This window comes from Lissotriton vulgaris, chromosome 1_1 (genome assembly GCF_964263255.1).
Source record: "Lissotriton vulgaris chromosome 1_1, aLisVul1.2, whole genome shotgun sequence".
NCBI classification, from domain to species: domain Eukaryota; kingdom Metazoa; phylum Chordata; class Amphibia; order Caudata; family Salamandridae; genus Lissotriton; species Lissotriton vulgaris.
This window is the reverse complement of record NC_141685.1, coordinates 439,111,509-439,129,805: the sequence shown is the minus strand read 5'-3', so window position 1 is coordinate 439,129,805 and position 18,297 is coordinate 439,111,509. Positions and strand designations below refer to the sequence as shown.

Genomic DNA, 18,297 nt, shown 5'->3' with positions numbered 1-18,297 from the left:
AGAATAAATGAGAGGATGGAAATTAATATTTTAATGCTTAGTGACAACTAGATTATGGTGGCTGTGAGAAATTGGGTTGTTAGTTGAGAGGGTGTGAACCTTTTTCGAGCAACAGCTGCAGTTCTTGTCAGGGTGACCCCAACGAGTCATTAAAGTAACCTGTGCCTAACCCTTTGGTAGCTTGGCAAAAAAGCAGTCAGGCATAACTTAGAGGTAATGTGTAAAGTATTTATGCAGCACTTAAATGAAGTGAAAACACAATACAAGAAAAATCTCACCACAATTTAGAAAAATATAGTTACATTTATAAATTATTTGACAGTATTTAACAAAATTCCAATCAGTAGAACTGGAGATATGTAATTTCAAAGATTTAGGTAAGCATAGAACATTAAAGCACAAAGTGGCACTCGCAGTTTTCTGATTGTGCTAGAGCAGGAGGAAGTCACAAGTTCAGACCAACAGCGATGAAGCACAGGCTGGATATCTGGACCGGGCTTATCCCTTTTAAAATGTTACATTCTACAGTCCAACGCAAAGAGTCCAGTTCAAGGTGGAGGAGGCTGCAAGTGAAGCGTTGCGCATTTTCATCGCCTTGACTGAAGTACAGGCCTGGAGTTGCAATGGCCGGCACTGAAGCATGAAGATCCTATACGGCGTTGTGGATGGTTAGAGCTGGAGCTTCAGGTTGGAAGTCACCACAGGCTGTCGTTGTTGTAGGATGTAGTGCATATGTTGTGTTGCCAATCGTTGGTGGCAGTCGCTGAAGCGAAAAAAATCAATTGCACTCATAAAGATACCAAAATCTCTGGATTTCTCCTTTGTGCTTAAAGATTGCATTCTGATGCCAACCAAGGGCCCAGCACAAGGGAATCAGGGAATCCCTTTTGCAGAAGCCAGCAGGGCTCAGCAGGTAAAGTTCCAGCAAATCAGCTGGGCAATTGCAGAGAGGCCTCTAGAGCTTGGTATGCCCTGTAGGTCTGAACAGGAGGTCAGTCAGCTTACCCTTGGAATCAATTCAGAGAGCTTGGGATGAAGGGAGCAGGTCCAGTCTTCCTTTCAGACAGCAAGACATTCCTCTGGCAGCAGGGCGGTACTTTGGGAGCAGGAAAGTTCATCTTCTCTCGTATCCACAGGTTCAGGAGTGTACTGAACATTTGATCTGAGGGTCAATCAGTCAATCAATTAGGGGCTTGTAGAGCACAGCTACTCACCCGGAAGGGTCTCAAATCTCTGGGGTAGGGGGGCTGCTAGATAGACTGGGTAGATCATTCAAAGAGGCAGGTCCTGAGGTCCATTCTGAATTGGGTCAGTGACACTGATTGCCTGAGGTGCAGGGGCAGGGTGTTCCAGGTTTTGGCAGCGAGGTAGGAGAATGATATTCCTCCGGTTCTCTTTTTTGGATCCTGGGATGGAGGTGAGGGCGAATTGGCAGGATCGGAGCTGTCTGGTGGGTATGTGGAACGTGAGGCGGTGGTTCAGGTGTGCTGGTCCTTCGTCCTGTAGGGTCTTGTAGGCATGAGTGAGGATCCTAAAGGTAACTCTCTTGTTGACTGGGAGCCAGTGGAGTTGTCGGAGGTGTTGGGTGATGTGGCTGGGGATGTCTAGGATCAGTCTGGCGGCAGCGATTTTGATGTTCTGTAGTTTCTTGAGCTGCTTCTGGTTGATGCCAGTGTAGAGTGCATTGCCATAGTCGAGTCTGATGGTGATTACTGTGTGGGTGACCCATCCTTCTGGATTGTGTGGGGATCCATCTGAATGTCTTTCTAAGCAGGCAGAGCATGTGGAAGCAGGCTGAGGAAACTGCATTGATTTGGTGGTTCATTGTGAGCGAAGAGTCCAGTATGATGCTAAGGTTTTGTGGTGTACTGTCAGGGTGGGGGGAGCGCCCAGCGCTGTTGGCCACTAGAAGTCGTCCCAGGCTGACGTGGTGGGTCCCAGGATGAGAACTTTGGTCTTGTCCGAGTTGAGCTTGAGGCAGCTGTCTTTTCATCCATGTAGTGACGGTCTTCATTCCATTGTGGAAGTTGATTCTGGCGGTCGAGGGTTCATTGGTGAAGGAGAGAATCAGCTGGGTGTCGTCGGTGGAGAAGATTTTGTGTGCGTGGCATCTGATGATGGCTGCGAGGGCGGTCATGTAGATGTTGAAGACTGTGGAGCTAAGGGAGGAACCCTGGTGGACTCCACAGCTGATCTCCATGGGCTCTGAGAGGAACGGTGGTAGTCTGACTTGCTGAGTCCGGCATGTGAGAAAGGAGTGGATCCAGTCCAAATCCTTTTTGTGGATGCCAACGATATGGAGTCTAGTGATTAGGGTGCGATGGGAGATGGTGTGAAAGGCCTCCGAGAGGTCTAATAGGATGAGGGCTGTAGTCTCAACCCGGTCAAGGAGGGATCGGATGTCTGTGGCTGCAAGGAGGCAAGTCTCTGTGCTTTGGTTGCTTCGAAAGCCGGATTGGGAGGAGTTCAGGATGTGGTTCATTTAGATGAACTCTGAGAGCTGGGCGTTGATGGCCTTCTCTATGACCTTGGCAGGGAAGGGGAGGAGAGAGATACGTCTGAAGTTCTTCAGGTCCGACTGGTCTGAGGATGGCTTCTACAGCAGGGGGTTGATTGTGGCGTGTTTTCAGTTGTCAGGGAAGGTGGCGTTTTTGATGGAGTAGTTTATGGTGTAGCTGAGCCAGGGGGCAATGGTGGCGGCTGCTTTGTGGAAGATGTGGTACAGGCATGGGTCCGTCTGGGCTCCTGAGTGGATGCTCTTCATGGTCTTGGCGTGTCCTCTGTAGTTAGCGGGGTGCAGTAGAGCATGGTCTGTTGAGGGGTGACTTGGTTACTTGGTTGTGTGCATGGAGGTGGGTGTGGCGGCCGGGTCTGGGGTGTTGAAGCTTTCGTAATTTTTCCTGATCTTGTGGTGGAAGAAGCTGCCTAGTTTGTTGCAAAGGTCTTGGGAGGGGGTACCTCTGTGGTCTCACTGTTAGGCATGGAGTACTCCTTGACGAAGGCGAAGAGTTCTTTGCTGTTTTGTGCTTTGGCGTGGATTCTGTCTTAAAGGGACATATTCTTGGTGTTTTTCAGGAGGAGGTGGTGGGCTTTGACGGCGGATTTGAAGGTTGCGTGAGTTATCCAGTATTAGGGGTGTCTTTCATAGATTCACATGCCTGAATCATTCCCCGTCGTCGAGACGGGAGCCTCCGGTAAATAAAAAAGTAAGGTCCATAGACATACATAGAGAAAAAGGGTCTAAGGGCCTCCCCTTAGTAGCCTTTCCTTGTCCTTATGTAAAAAGGACCAAACTCTCACAGTCAGCCAATCAGCTCCGACCTCCCTCTAGAACCTTCCTGGGAGGAGCCTCAGTCCCTCAGATTTTCTACCGCACGTTGTGCTAGGGAGTCTCCAGCCTGAGCTCTCCTCAGGATTCCTCAAAATTCATCAAACTTTTTTGGAAAGTGTTATCTGAACCCTCAACTCTTCAAGGATTACTTCACTACACTGTCTTGGCAGTAAGTGTATTCTTTCCACTGCTTCTTCCATGTCTGATTCAAAGAAGAAAGCCCTTTTCAGGGCCTGCTCTTCCTGTAGCAAGAAAAGGATACATGTGGATGATCAGCACAGCCTGTGCTTGTATTGCCTTTACCCGGACCATGTCTCAGACAAATGCAAGATTTGTAGGTCTTTTCCTAAAAAGACCGTGAGAGATAGGGAAGGTCGCCTTCTTATTTGGCTTGACAGGCTTAAGGACAGAGACAATCTGGACTCCTCTGTGAGCAGTGTTTCCAGGACCTCAGCTGTCTCCCAAAAGAGGCCTAGGGTGTCTTCCCCTGGCCCCTCAGACACTCCTCCTACGAAGACCCTCAAGAAGTCTTCAGAGGCGAGATCTGCGACATCTTCAGTGTCTGCTAAGGATGATAAAACCTTTAAGAAGCCTGCTTCGTCCTCTAGACAAGCCCAGAGGACTACCTCAGTCACGACCACAGTGTCTACCACATCAGCGTCGTCGCCTTCAGCGTCGACGACGACGACTACGTCTTCCTCATCTTCAGGTAGACCTGTTTCCTCTATTATACTCCTAAAATCGTCGTCGACGACAAAGACCATGTCGACGACGAAGACTACACCGTCGACGACGCCGTCGTCATTGACGAGCCCATCGTCGTCGAAGACGTTACCAAAGATCCCACCGTCGACGACGAAGGTGTCGACGAGGGACTCGACGACGAGGACGTCGTCTACGAAAACACCGTCGACAAAGACGTCGACGACGACTGCGCAGTCGTCGACGACCAAGAATCCGTCGCCAACTCCACCATCGACGAGGACCTCGTCGACGACTCCGTCGACGAAAGGCTCGTCGTCGTCGACGGCGACGACCCCGTCGACGAAGACTCCGTCGACGAAGGACTCGACGACGACGACACCGTCGACGGAAGGCTCGTCGTCAAAGGGGGCACTGCCTGAGCCATGGAAAAAATCGAAACTGGTGGAAGTATCGACCCTCATGCTGCCGCCGTCGACGGTCCCTTCAACGACGACAGGCTCTGATACGAAGTCTGGCAAGCCTAACAAACCGCAAATTACCCCGGAAACAACGTCTCCGAGCAAAGTGGAGACGCAGCCACCTCAGGAAATCTTCCAAAGCGAAGAATCCGAAGAGGATGACCACCTGGATCCCGCTACTTCGGTCTCGGACCTTAACATCAAATGCCAAAGCACTGATGAGGAACAGGAAGACTTCACCTATCAGGAACACTCTGTCCATACTAGTGTCCGCACGGAAGTCACCCCCATGATATGCTTACCGGCGACCCTTGTTGATGACTTAAGATTCCTTGTACAGGATTACAAACAACGCTTTCCAGAGGCAGACAGAGGCGGTCAAGCGCCTAAGATTCATGCGCCTGAGGACAAGGGGAATCGGACACCTACAGTCCAAGTACCAGTGTCCGCCCCAAAACAAACTCAGCATCACCCTCAAACCCACCATGACGTCCAGCCTCAGGTGGTGGTCTCTTCGGACGAAGAGGAGGAGGAGGAAGAACTAGAGGAAGGAGAGGTCCAGGAGGTACACTCGGACCACTCGGACCAGGATGAAGAGGATGAATATGTGGCATCATCCCCAGCTTCACCACAACCACGTCAAGCGGACTCCCCGCCTGTGGACATTGCCGGCTTCCATAAGCTTGTGGAGAGAGCAGCGAAGAGATTCCATATGGCTGTGGAATCAACAGAAACGGACTGTTTCTTGCACGATTTTAAAGAACAGACTCAAAAGTCCGCTAAAGCTATTCCGATTATAGAATTCTTGTGGGAACAAGGAAAGAAGTTAATGCTGACACCTGCTTCTGTACCGGCGGTTGTTCCACGCCTAGACAAGAAATACAGAGCACCACTTACTGCGGCGGCTTGCCTCAATGGTCACCCCAAACCAGACTCGGTGGTGACACAGGCGGCCCAGAAACACTCCCGCAACCCTCCCTCACCACTGTCCGCTCCCCCGGACAAGGAGGGCAGGAAACTTGACACGATTGGAAAGCGCTTCACAACCACATCGGCCATGACCATCAAGGTGGCCAACTCCATTGCCTTGTTGGGGCGTTACAATCGCCAACTCTGGGAGGACATAGCCCCTTACGTGAAGGAACTGCCTGACGCAGTCCAGGGTGAGGTAAAGGCGCTCCTGGCGGAGGGTCAATCTTCAGCAGCGGAACTAATTGACTGTGCTATCGACGCAGCCATGACAGGCTTCCGTCAGCTTGCGGGGGCTGCAGTCCTACGACGTCAAGGATGGCTGAGAGCGACATCATTCCGCCAGGAAGTACAATCGAAGGTTCTAGACATGCCCTTCGACGGACAGCACCTTTTTGGAGAAAAAATCGACGAAGCACTGCAGGCCATTAAGAAGGACACAGACACGGCAAGGGCACTGGGCACTCTGCAGTCCAGAAACCAGTCCTTTCGGGGCAACAGATCCAGAGGTCAGTCCTCTTATCGAGGTTCCTATCAGAACAGGTCCTCGTATTCATACAATCACAAAGGCCAATACCAAAACAAACAGCAGCAAAGCCGCCAATCTTCGTTTGGAAGATCTAGCTACAGAGGTAAAAATACCAAGAGGGGCGCTGGCGGCCGCCAGTGACCGATTACTCCAGCCAGTCCAACCACCCTCTCCATCCTTTCAAATTGGAGGAAAACTGACCCATTTCCTCACCAATTGGCAGTACATCACCACGGACCGGTGGGTTCTTCAAATTATTCGATTCAGACATTCTCTCGAATTCACCTCCATCGCTCCCCATACACCTCCACGCAGACGGACGCACAAACACCTGCGCCTGCTTCTCAAGGAACTTTCGACAATGCTACAGAAGGGAGCAATCAAAAGAGTGCCAGCATCCTCAAAGGGGAAGGGATTTTACTCCCACTTCTTTCTTGTACAACAAAAAGAGAACAAGTGGAGGCCCATCCTGGATCTCCGGGCGCTCAACGCCTTCCTACGGAGCCAACCGTTCAGGATGGTGACGATTCAAGAAATTCTGGGCATTCTAGAAAGAGGAGATTTCATGACATCCCTAGATCTCCAGGATGCCTACTACCACATCCCCGTCCTCAGAAGTCACCGGAAGTTCCTGAGGTTCGAGGTGGCGGGCCGTCACTATCAGTTCAAAGTCCTGCCATTCGGCCTCAAGTCCGCGCCGCGGATTTTCACGAAGTGCCTTGCACCGGTGGCAGCCTTCCTACGTCAACTGGGTCACCAAGTCTTCCCCTACCTAGACGATTGGCTGGTGAAAGCACCCTCACCTGGAGACGCAGCCGAATCCTCCAACGCCTGCACCAATCTTTTTCAGAGGCTGGGACTAACACTCAATCTCAAAAAATCCTGCATGGTCCCCTCAACGAAAATTACCTTCCTAGGGGCCACCTTGGACACGAAGTGCACAAGAGCCTTCCCCTCGAAGGAGAGGACGGACAAGATCTTATCTCTGGCCACGGCTGTGGCGGCAAAGACACACCTAAAAGTTCGGACTTACACCTCCCTCCTAGGGATGATGTCTTCCTGCATACTCCTCATCCCGCACTGCAGGCTCAGAATGCGCCCCTTGCAGGAGGCACTCGCGAGCCAATGGACTCAAAGTACTGGCTCCTTCGAAGACATTATTCGGATCACACCAAAAATGTCCAAAGGTCTGCAATGGTGGAAACGTCGCAAGAATCTAACTGTAGGGTTACCGTTTCTCCTTCCAGCATCACCTCTAGTGATAACCACAGACGCCTCCCTAGAGGGATGGGGCGCTGTTCTCCAGGACCTTCGGATCAGCGGCAAATGGGACGCTCAGGAAAAATCGCTCCATATAAACCTTTTGGAGCTGATAGCCGTGTATCTAGCTCTCCAGGCCTTCCTGCCACGCATCCAGAATTCCCCGGTGCTCGTCAGGACAGACAACACCACGACGATGCACTATCTCAACAAACAAGGGGGAACGCGTTCGCTCTCTCTCTCACGCGAATCGCAAAAGATCTGGAACTGGCTGGTGCTGCACGGAATCCCGCTCAAAGCGGAATATGTCCCAGGAAAGGACAATACCATCGCGGACGCCCTGAGCAGGCAAAAATCCCTCTCCCACGAGTGGGAACTTTCCGACAGCGCTCTCACTCACATCTTCTCTCTATGGGGAGTCCCGAACATCGACTTATTTGCCACCAAGGGGAACGCCAAATGCCCAAGCTACGCAAGTTGGCATCCCCAACAAGGGTCACTAGGAAATGCATTTTCCATCGGATGGTTCAGCGCCTTTGCATACGCTTTTCCTCCATTCCCGATGATCCCGCAGCTCCCCAGGAAGATGAAGGTGGAGCCCTGTACCCTGATCCTAATTGCCCCGTTCTGGCCGAGGCAACACTGGTTCTCGGATCTGCTTCGACTCTCCATCAGATCACCGATTCGCCTGAAACAACACCCGAACCTCCTGACGATGTCCAACGGGCAAGTACAGCACCCGAACCTCCAATCGCTCAAATTATCGGCCTGGCTCCTGAGCACAGAGAGTTCGGTGGCCTGAATATCCCACAAGACTGCAGGGATGTATTAGCTAAAGCAAGGGCGGACAGTACGAACAAAACCTACACTCTCAAATGGAAGAGGTTCTGCATTTGGTGTTCGGACCAGGGCCTACGGCCCCTCGCCATCACCCCTGAACAGATATTACCATACCTCCTGCATTTGGCTCAGTCGGGACTAGCGCATGCGTCCATCAAGGTTCACCTGGCGGCTATCTCGAGGTTCACCAGAACTGTCACAGGGCCTTCTCTGTGGTCAAGTCGGCTGGTCAAGCAATTCCTAAAGGGGCTCTACAGATCCTTTCCGAGGCCTCGGAAAGTACCGCCTACGTGGCAGCTTAATCTGGTACTCAACCAACTCATGCGTCACCCGTTTGAGCCCATTCATCGGGCATCTCTTAAACACATCTCATGGAAGACAGCGCTCTTGCTCGCTCTAACATCTGCCAGAAGGGTTAGCGAGCTGCAAGCTTTGTCCATTCAGGAACCATATATGCAATTCAGACAGGACAGGGTGATACTACGACCAAACCCTAAGTTCATTCCAAAAGTACCTTCGGACTTTCATCTCAATGAACCAATAGTCCTTAAGTCCTTCTTTGCCAACCCTTCAACAGCAGCGGAAAGATCGCTGCATTCTTTGGACCTTATGAGATGCCTAAAGTTCTACCTGGACAAGACTAAGGCTCTCAGGAAATCTTCGCAACTGTTCGTGGCATACAGCAGACCGCGAATGGGCCTGCCTCTCACGAAGCAAAGCATCTCCAGATGGATCTCCTCTGCGATTTCATTCTGCCACGACAAGGCCGGCCGGCCTTTGAATGATCATGTTACTGCTCATTCCACCAGGGCGATGTCCACGTCAACAGCACTGTTTGCTGGAGTGCCGATCCTGGACATCTGTAGAGCGGCGACCTGGAAGTCACCGCATACTTTCTCCAGACACTACTGCCTGGATATCGAACTCCAGAAGGATGCGGCAGTGGGCCAGGCGGTGCTTCGCCATCTCTTTCAGTAAGGTGAGCCTTCCTACATCCCGCCTTCCAGGTATGCACATTCTTGCTCTGTTGATATTCTATCTATGCTGTCTCCTTGTTGTATGATATTATATGCATTATCTAACATGACGGCAGAGCAACTCTACTTTACAAATGTGCTACTATGATTGCTAGCTATTCTGATTCAGGCATGTGAATCTATGAAAGACACCCCTAATACTGGATAAGAAATGCGTTACTTACCTGTAACAGCAGTTATCCAGTATTGGTGTCTTTCATAGATTCACATGCAACCCTCCCGCCTCCCTTGGAAGGACTCACTTCCCTCTCGGACTATATTACGCCAACCTAGCTGGGTGCGTACGAAAATCTGAGGGACTGAGGCTCCTCCCAGGAAGGTTCTAGAGGGAGGTCGGAGCTGATTGGCTGACTGTGAGAGTTTGGTCCTTTTTACATAAGGACAAGGAAAGGCTACTAAGGGGAGGCCCTTAGACCCTTTTTCTCTATGTATGTCTATGGACATTCCTTTTTTATTTACCGGAGGCTCCCGTCTCGACGACGGGGAATGATTCAGGCATGTGAATCTATGAAAGACACCAATACTGGATAACTGCTGTTACAGGTAAGTAACGCATTTCTTTCCAGGGTTTCGGTGCTCCTCTATTTCTTTTCAAGACGTCTGCAGGCGTGACTGGACTCGTGGAGGGTGGGTGTGAACCAGCTGGCCGCTTTGGTGCATTGTTTGCCTGGTCTACTCTTGGTGGGGGCCAGTGTTTCGGCACAGTTGGAGATCCATTGGTAGATGTTGCATGCTGCGGTACTGGCATCCCTGGGCGTTGGCGGAGTGGTTGTGCTGAGTGAGTTGATGAGGAGTTCTTCAGTGGCCTTGTTCCAGCTGTGGCTGGGGGTGATGATGACATGGTGTACGTTGGGCGTGTCGTAGGTGAGGTGTACGCTGTGGTGGTCTGTCAATGACAGTTCGGTGGTGTGGCTGTAGCTGATGTTCCCGCTGGAGGAGAAGATGGGGTCGAGCATGTGACCAGCTGGGTGCGTCAGTGCAGTGACTAGCTGCTTGAGTTCAATGTTGGTGAGGTTCTCCAGGATGGAGCTGGTGTTCTGGTCGCTGAGGTTGTCCAGGTAGAAGTTGAGGTCTCCGAGTACGAGCAGACATAGCCGATCTCATCCTCAACCAAGAACCAGACATAATAATGCTAACTGAAACCTGGTTAAAAGGAATTCTCCACACCAATCATTGACATTCTAGTACCACCCAATTACAACATCATCAGACTAGACAGAACTGGTCAGTCAGGGGATGGTATCGCCTGCACCCATCGCAGTAATATTTCAGTAAACAGAGCCATTTCCCCTGCATTCCTATCTTGTGAATACATATGTCTGAACATCACCAGTAATGGCAAACCTATCTGCTCTCTGCACATCATCTATCACCCTCCAGGTGGGAACCTCACGTTCACCGAACATTTCATTGACATGGTATCCTCGAACACGGGGAGACCAAATACTCAAATAATCCTTGGAGACTTCAATCTCCACTGGGATGATCACAACGACACAGTGGTTAACAGTCTCAAAAACTTCCTAGTTGACCTAGACCTAACTCAATTTTGCAACTCTCCCACTAACGAAAAAGGTTCGATCCTGGACCTAATAATCTCTAAAAAAGACTCCATTCAACTGGAGTCGATCCAACCGTGTGATTGGTCAGACCATCACATTATCACCTTCACCATTAAGGAAACTTTGAAACTAAACTCAGTTCAATCCACAATAACAAAAATGTGGAAAAGAGACCTGAAAAAATCGACCCCAATACCCTGCCATTCTCCTGTTACAACCGGCTCTTACCCCCTGCCGGATCTTCCGATGTACATGTTCTCACCAATCATTACCTTTCTGCCATGACCTCGATAATTGATGAGGCCCCTCCTCTTCAATTAAATAGACCCTCCATAAAAGATTCCAAACCTTGGTACAACGGAATACTCAATGAGGACAGGCGCTCACTCAGAACTTCTGAACGTGCCTGGAGATCGAGCCATCCACCAATCACCTCAAAATCCTTCAGAACAAAGAGAAATGCCTATTTCCGTAAGACCAAGTACACTAAAGCCGACTTTTTCAGCCTACAACTTGACCAGGCAAGAAATCGTCCCAGAAAACTTTTCGAACTCATCAAAACACAATCCATGGAGGCACCTCATTGTCCACAAGACATAACGTGCCCACAGCCAAATTGTGAAGAGGTCTCCAGCTTCTTCACTCGGAAGACCGACACCATCAAGAACGACCTCCTACTTGATTTAGCCTTACACATAAAATCGCACCCACAAAGCCCCCCAGCACTCCCTACTGCATCATGTCAACTCACTTCAAAGCCTAACCGAAAAAACTATGCAACCTGGTCTTCATTTACCACCTACTCCGAAGAAAACGTTGGCAAAATCCTCAGTGCCCTGAACCCGGCCAATCACTTCGCTGACCCGCTTCCTGCAAATGCAGTCAAAGACCTAACTCCTCTGCTTCTACCTCTCTGGTCCAAGATCATAAACTGTTCACTCAAACCAGGTTGCATCCCAGATTTCCTCAAAGTAGGTCAAGTATCACCCATTCTAAAGAAGCCCATGGCAGATCCTGCGGACCTAAACAACTACCGCCCTATCTCCAATATTCCAACCTTAGCCATGGCTCCTGGAAAAATGTGTGCATCTACAACTAACAAAGCATATCAATCACGTCGACCTCCTTAACAAACACCAATCCGGCTTTCGGGCAGGTCATAGCACTGAATCAGCCATGATTCACATAATTGACGATGCATTGCAAATCCTCGACCAAAATGCTCCTGTTTACTCATCCTTCTAGACCTCTCCTCAGCCTTCGTCAAGGTCAAACATGAAAACTAAACTTCTTAAACCTCCTGGAACACAGAATGGGTCTATCAGGGGCAGTACTAAGTTGGTTTACCTCATTTCTCCAAAATCGGACACAACAATTCAAAGTCAATAAATTCTTGTCCAAACCAGTCCCAGTGACAATGGGAGTCCCACAAGGCTCCTCACTATCCCCTACACTGTTTAATCTCTGCATGGAACCACTCACTGAAATTCTACAAGCCTCCAACGTGCAATATCACATGTACACAGACGACACACAACTATACCTTAAGATCCACACCCTAGAGGACATCAATGTGCTTAACACAACGCTCAGAATTACCCAAGCCTGGCTAGCAGAAAATCATCTCAAACTGAATGCCCTAAAGACTCAATTCCTTCTAATAGCTCCACCCGCACAAATCCCCAAAATGCAAGATTGGCTCAAACACATTACGGCGCTCAATGTCCAACCCTCCATTGTGGACTCAGCGAAGTCACTGGGAATAACATTGAACAGCAACCTTAACATGCAAAAACATGTCAGTAGTGCTACAAAGGGAGCAAACTTCCAGATACACACACTGCAGAAAATGACACCCTCCCTGCCACCCAATGACTTCAAGCAAGCAGTACAAGCTCGAACTATCCCTAGAGTAGAATACGGACGTGTCTCTCTGTGCGGACTACCCAAAACGTCTACAGCTTCATTACGAGCCTCAATCAATGCAGCAGCAAGACTCATAACTGGTTCTAAACGAAGCTCCCACATTTCCCCTGATCTACAACTCCTGAACTGGTTACCCTTGGAAGCCCGTATTCATCTGAAAATAGCATGCATGACGCACAAAGCCATGCATCACAAGGCGACCAGCTACTTGGCACAGAAGCTGACAATCTCGGGGGGGTCAGACCCTCAAGAAATTCTGAAAAACGACTTCTGCAACCTCAAAAATTCAATAAGAAAAAAACATATAACCGATCCTTCCCTGGGATGGCACCCAACATTTGGAATGCCTTACCCCCAGAAACCAGACTCAACCCTTCCATGGCCTCATTCAAAAATGAAGTAAAAGCCATCCTCATGGTCAAATTCACATGAATATGATACATAGAAGTAAGCAATCTTGACATTATACTGACCCTCGGTCTCACACTACAAGACAGACTGTATATCGCATCTTACTTTGTTCGTCCTTGTATAATACGCCACTGTACATATGTTTGGTATTGATCTGCTCTTCTTTTTCTTTTATGTTTATGTAACATTTATTGACTGTATAGCGCTCTGATATCCGCCAGGATCTTGTTCGCGCTCTATAAAACTTTCAAAATAAAATAAAAAATAAAATGCAGTCAGAGAATGCTCGAGCCTGGGGTGCGATGAGGTCTATAATGGCATCAGTGAAGGTGGGTCGGGCTGGAGGGCCTGTAGACAAGGGTTGCGTGGAGTGTGGTGTTGGTCTGGATCTGGAAGTGGAGGTGTTCCATAGTCATCACTGGAGTGCATGGTTAGTCAGAGCTTGCTTTTGTCAGCGATGGAGATGCCTCCTCCCACTCAGTGCTTGTGGGTGATCTTTTAGCTGTTGGGGATGGAGATGGTAATATCTAGTCCAGAGCAGGGGTTGGTCCATGTTTCTGTGAGGAAAGCATTGTCAGGAGAGGAGGCGTCGAGGAGGTCCCAAATTTCTGTGGCATGTTTGTGGAGGAACTGTACATTGAGGAGGATGCAGTTAAGGCGGATGGGTACCACTTGTATATCTTAAGAACTTTAGAATGCAATCGTTATTGCTCCATGAGCTCACACAAGCGGTGTTGGGTGCCTTCAAATAGACAATGCTGGAAGGAGCACTATCACCAAAGGAAGTACCTTCTCATGACTCGTCGGGTGCATATATATTCACATATATATTCACATGATACAGGGTAGAATCCCTATGTTGGATAACATTATCAAGAGGAGGACGATTCTGCCTTTTTCTTCTTCACTCCCTCCTTTGATTTTTTGAGTATAAATACATTTGCAATAGAATTAACTATGACATGTTATGAATGCTATAAATATAATAGAAGCTTAGAAAATATTAATTAATGAGCTATCATAATTAATTGGATCTACAATCTATTGTAAGAAGGAAAATGGAGACACCGAACAAACAGCAAGACTGTAACTGGGTGTGTTCAAGAGGTCAGGAGTTAGATTCCATAATGCTAACCAGAATCCATATCATCGATAGTTCAATCTGACGCAAGGAGAGTGCAGATGCTGCAAGCGCCAGGGTAGTCATTGTCGACTTCTTTGGTCAGTGTGGTGAAATTGAAAGCGTGGCAAGGGATCCAACCACGGTTGATAGGTGAATACGGAACTGGAAAGGATAATTTGGAGTCTGGGAGCCTGTGGGACGATTTGCCATTATTACTAAAGCATGCAGGAAAAAGGAGGCAGAGCGAACTTAAAGGGGCATGGCATCAAAAAAGGCGCAGCTACAAGGAACCCCTTGTGGGAACAAGAGGGGGATTGATCTTGCTTCCAAAGGTTTTCTAAATCCAGGACGGCCTGGGAGATTTGGGGTTATTCTTCCAAAGACCTATATAAAGCCCACAGGTGTTCACATGAGGGAGGAGCTCAAGAAAAGGCTGTTATATGCAAAGAATGCAGTTTCAGTAATTAAAGCAGTCTTGGAGAATGAATATATTTTCTAAGCCAAAATCTGTCCCATAACAATGTAGGTGAACATATTTCTAAAATATGATTCCCAATGTAATTCAGTGGTGGTCTTTTCTCTAGAGATTCTCTTTACTCGCCCTAGCACTGCTTATGACCTCAAATATTACATCACTCATTAGATGTTCTATGACATCATTAGTAGCATCACGGACAAGATCTTTGAAGACCTCACTGCGCTTTGTGTGGGTATAAATTATAGTTACTTCAGTAACTATACCTGGTGAATTTCAGTAGTTTTCAAAAGAAATTTTCACCTCTACTATAACATCAATTACATTTTTGCTTTTTCAGTGAATTTCTTAGGTTGTTTAATGTGAAGTAAGATATTATCACCAGAGATAACTATAACATCACTTTAGTCTTTTTATTTTGTTTTATTCTTTTAGTTTCAAGAGATAGCAAATTCTGTTCAAGAGTGACTCATCTAGAAATGGGCATAGAAGCACAATTACGTAGCCAATGATGTGATTGTTTCAATCAAAAAGCCATGTGCTATGACCTAAAATCTGGAATTGTAATCCCACCTTTAATTTTAGTCTAGGCTAGTCAAAAAGCCATATGTTATGACCTAAAACCTTGAAATTTGACTGCATCTATAATTTTTGTCTAGTCTAGTCTATTTGAACCTATTTAAACAAAACGAACATTAAGTGCATAGGGTGCATTACTAAAGATTAGAACTAATTATTACATGGGTCGAAATAAAGCTGGTAAATGTTAGTAAATGACTCAAAAGTCAATTGTGTTGAAAAGATATTTGATTAAAGTGTTAATACCTATGTTCTGTATGACTCAAATATTGTCGTTGAAAAAGCTTATGCTGATCTTTAGTCTGTTGAGCAAGATCCCTCTCAAATAAATTTGAATTAATATTTTCAACTTCCCGGACTCGGACTAACAGGTATTAGATTTTGGTTCTTTCAGGTCTGGTACCTGCATAGTAGAGGTATAGAAATGTATTAAACTCCTGGGCCTTGGTCATCTATAATTCTTTGCTCCAACTTTGATAATGTTATGTTTTAGCACAGTGCTCTTTTGGTGACAGTAAGGAAAACTATTGGAGTAGAGTATTTCAATAGGTGAACGATATTGCAGTATGCAGCTGGATCCTTGAAATACGTACGTTGCCAAAAGAGGCATCATCTGCAAATAGTGCATGGTGCATTGTCCATTGCATGCACTGATGACATATTCTTATCCTTTAACAGCTTTTCTTCAGTGGATGAACTAGAACTCATCACATCATCTCAATGCCTTCATAGTGTTGTTCTTCACAACAGTGCTAAACAAAATCCTTCTCATGTGAGCACTAGATTAATGTTCCTTTAAAAAAAATTGTTGGACCGTGTGGGAAGGGGTTATCTTGCACCCAAAATTATAATTTTTTTGGGATCAGTGTGACATGAAGCCCACCGACTTCACACTACTTGAAAGAGAAGCCAGTTGACACCATTAGACAATGTCTGGTTTCACTTTGATTGGTGCTCAAGGGCATATCTTAGTCTCAGAGGACCAATCCAAGCTCTAGAAGAGCCACTGGAAAGGTAAAATGTCCCCTTTACAATAGTACCTCTCCCTCGTGGATCCCTGATTGGGGATTGCTGCAGGAGATCGATCCCAAGCAGCGATCCACTTCCACCCTCTAGACACTGGGGAGGGCGGGTGAGCAGTCCCACGGGCATGGTAAAGTGCTCCCCAAATTAAAAAGGAAGAAATAACCCTCCTGCTTGTCTGGGGTCAATTGGTTGCCTGTCCCACATGTGGGCAGAAAGCTCACCAGATTCTAGAGCATGAAAAAGAGAGGTTAGGAGCAGCCCATCCTGGCATTGAGCCATGTCCCTACTCCAGAATGCCCCACCAGTCTTTCTTCTGCCCTCCAATAGACACCATTGAGAAAAAAAGAAAGAAAAGTTAAGGGTGCAGCACAGGCATTGAGCTGTGCCCCCACCACATAAAAGCCTCAGTTGTGTTTTTGTCTCACCCTGGGGCAGATTTAGGGAACTTACTCCCAGTCATCGCCCAGATAGGGTAAGAAAGCCTACTAGACACCAGGGGAAACTTACCGAAAAAAAAAGGTGAGTGGGGGATTTATTTTGAGAGAGTTGATTCTGCCCAAACTACATTATGGGAGGTCACTCAGCCTAGTTTTATTGTGTAATGCACTGTGCCAGAGATTGTTATGCTTTCTTTGAGAGTTAGTGAAACATTTCAATGGAAATTTAAGGGAACGTCTTATTTTACCAGTACCTGATGGAAATAGATAAGGACATGTCTTTACTTCTTAACTGGTTGGACAGAAAGCACAAAGTAAACTAAGAATGCAGGAACAGCTCGGGGACCCTTTGGGGCTCTTTTGCGAGCATGGATAGCCATTTGTTTGTATATTTCTTGAATCTGGAGACCCGAACCTGACAGTGAAGCTTTGGTATGGGTGACGCAAGTAGTGTTACATTGGTATTTGAGTTTAAGTCAGGGAAAACAATTTTATCAGATGAGGTTTCTTTGTAATACGTTCTCTGCCTTTGAGCATACATTTACTAAACCCCTGCCATGTCTGGTTCCTTATCCATCTTAACTCCCCTAGTTTCCACCACATGACCGTGGTGAAGTGTGCGAACCTGAATTTGTATTTCATTGGTGCATGGACAATGGCCTCACAGAACCTGTAGAAAATCTAGAGTTGAAGAATGGCAAGATATAGAACTGCGGGCAGGCTGAGCTAGGATGAGTTATGCAGCAGCAAATGACTCTCATTTTAAAGACTAGCCATCCATGTTCCTCAAACTCCAAACTTGCCTATGCTCTCAATTTAAGTTCTCAAACTAACTTGTCACCATCTTGGGCAGGTGTCTGGACCAACAGTGCTCAGAAGCCTGCAACCTGCCCTATAGAAAGTTGAGGTACCGAATACCATATCTCTGTAGTCCGAATTCCAATACATGACCCTTTCATTCATCACCAGACACTTCCTGTTTCTTTGTCTGACTCCTGCAGGTTATTTGCCATCCCTGCTTGCTCCCTTTATCACTGTTTGTCTGACTTTTTTCCTTGTGTGCAATTGTGTGTCTTTCTCTGGATCAAAGTCTGTTGAGAAAAATATGTGCTGGGCACCAAAAATGAATGCTAGTGAGCCCCACCCACTTGCAACCACCTGCTTAAATTATGCAATGCAGGGCCCTGTGGTAGCTGTCTCGGCAGCAACCTAACCCTTTGTGCACGATGCACAGACTTGCTGATACAATAGGTTGCCTGTGCCATTTAGCCCAAGGCCTTGTTCGTCTTTAGCTATTCAAAGTTGTACTAGTTGGAATGGCACACTAAATTTGCATCACACCAGAAGGCCATCGCAGCCGGACTGTTGCTTTCCATGCATTTGCAACTTTGGGGGTGAAGGGTGGAATGTATGCTCCTGCCTTAGCAATTGCACTGGAAAAGAAGCAGTCTCCATGACTGGTCACATGGCATATCCTGCACAGTCCCTCTTCCTTGGTGCAAAGTTCTTTGTTCTTTCCCTCTAGTGCAAGTTGAAAAATTGCTGCAGTTCTTCCCAGTGCAAATGTCACAGAATGTATCCCTCAAATCCTGTTCCAATAATTGTCATAAGTTATTTATACCTGAAAAA

The 18,297-nt window shown here is 47.5% G+C and overlaps 1 protein-coding gene across 1 annotated transcript in view; it reads left to right on the top strand.

The window, feature by feature from the left end:
- The window catches only part of LOC147747319 (FRAS1-related extracellular matrix protein 1-like), a 1,022,199-nt gene that overhangs the window by 197,558 nt on the left and 806,344 nt on the right, over positions 1–18,297 (top strand). The gene's annotated exons all lie outside the window — the stretch shown is intronic.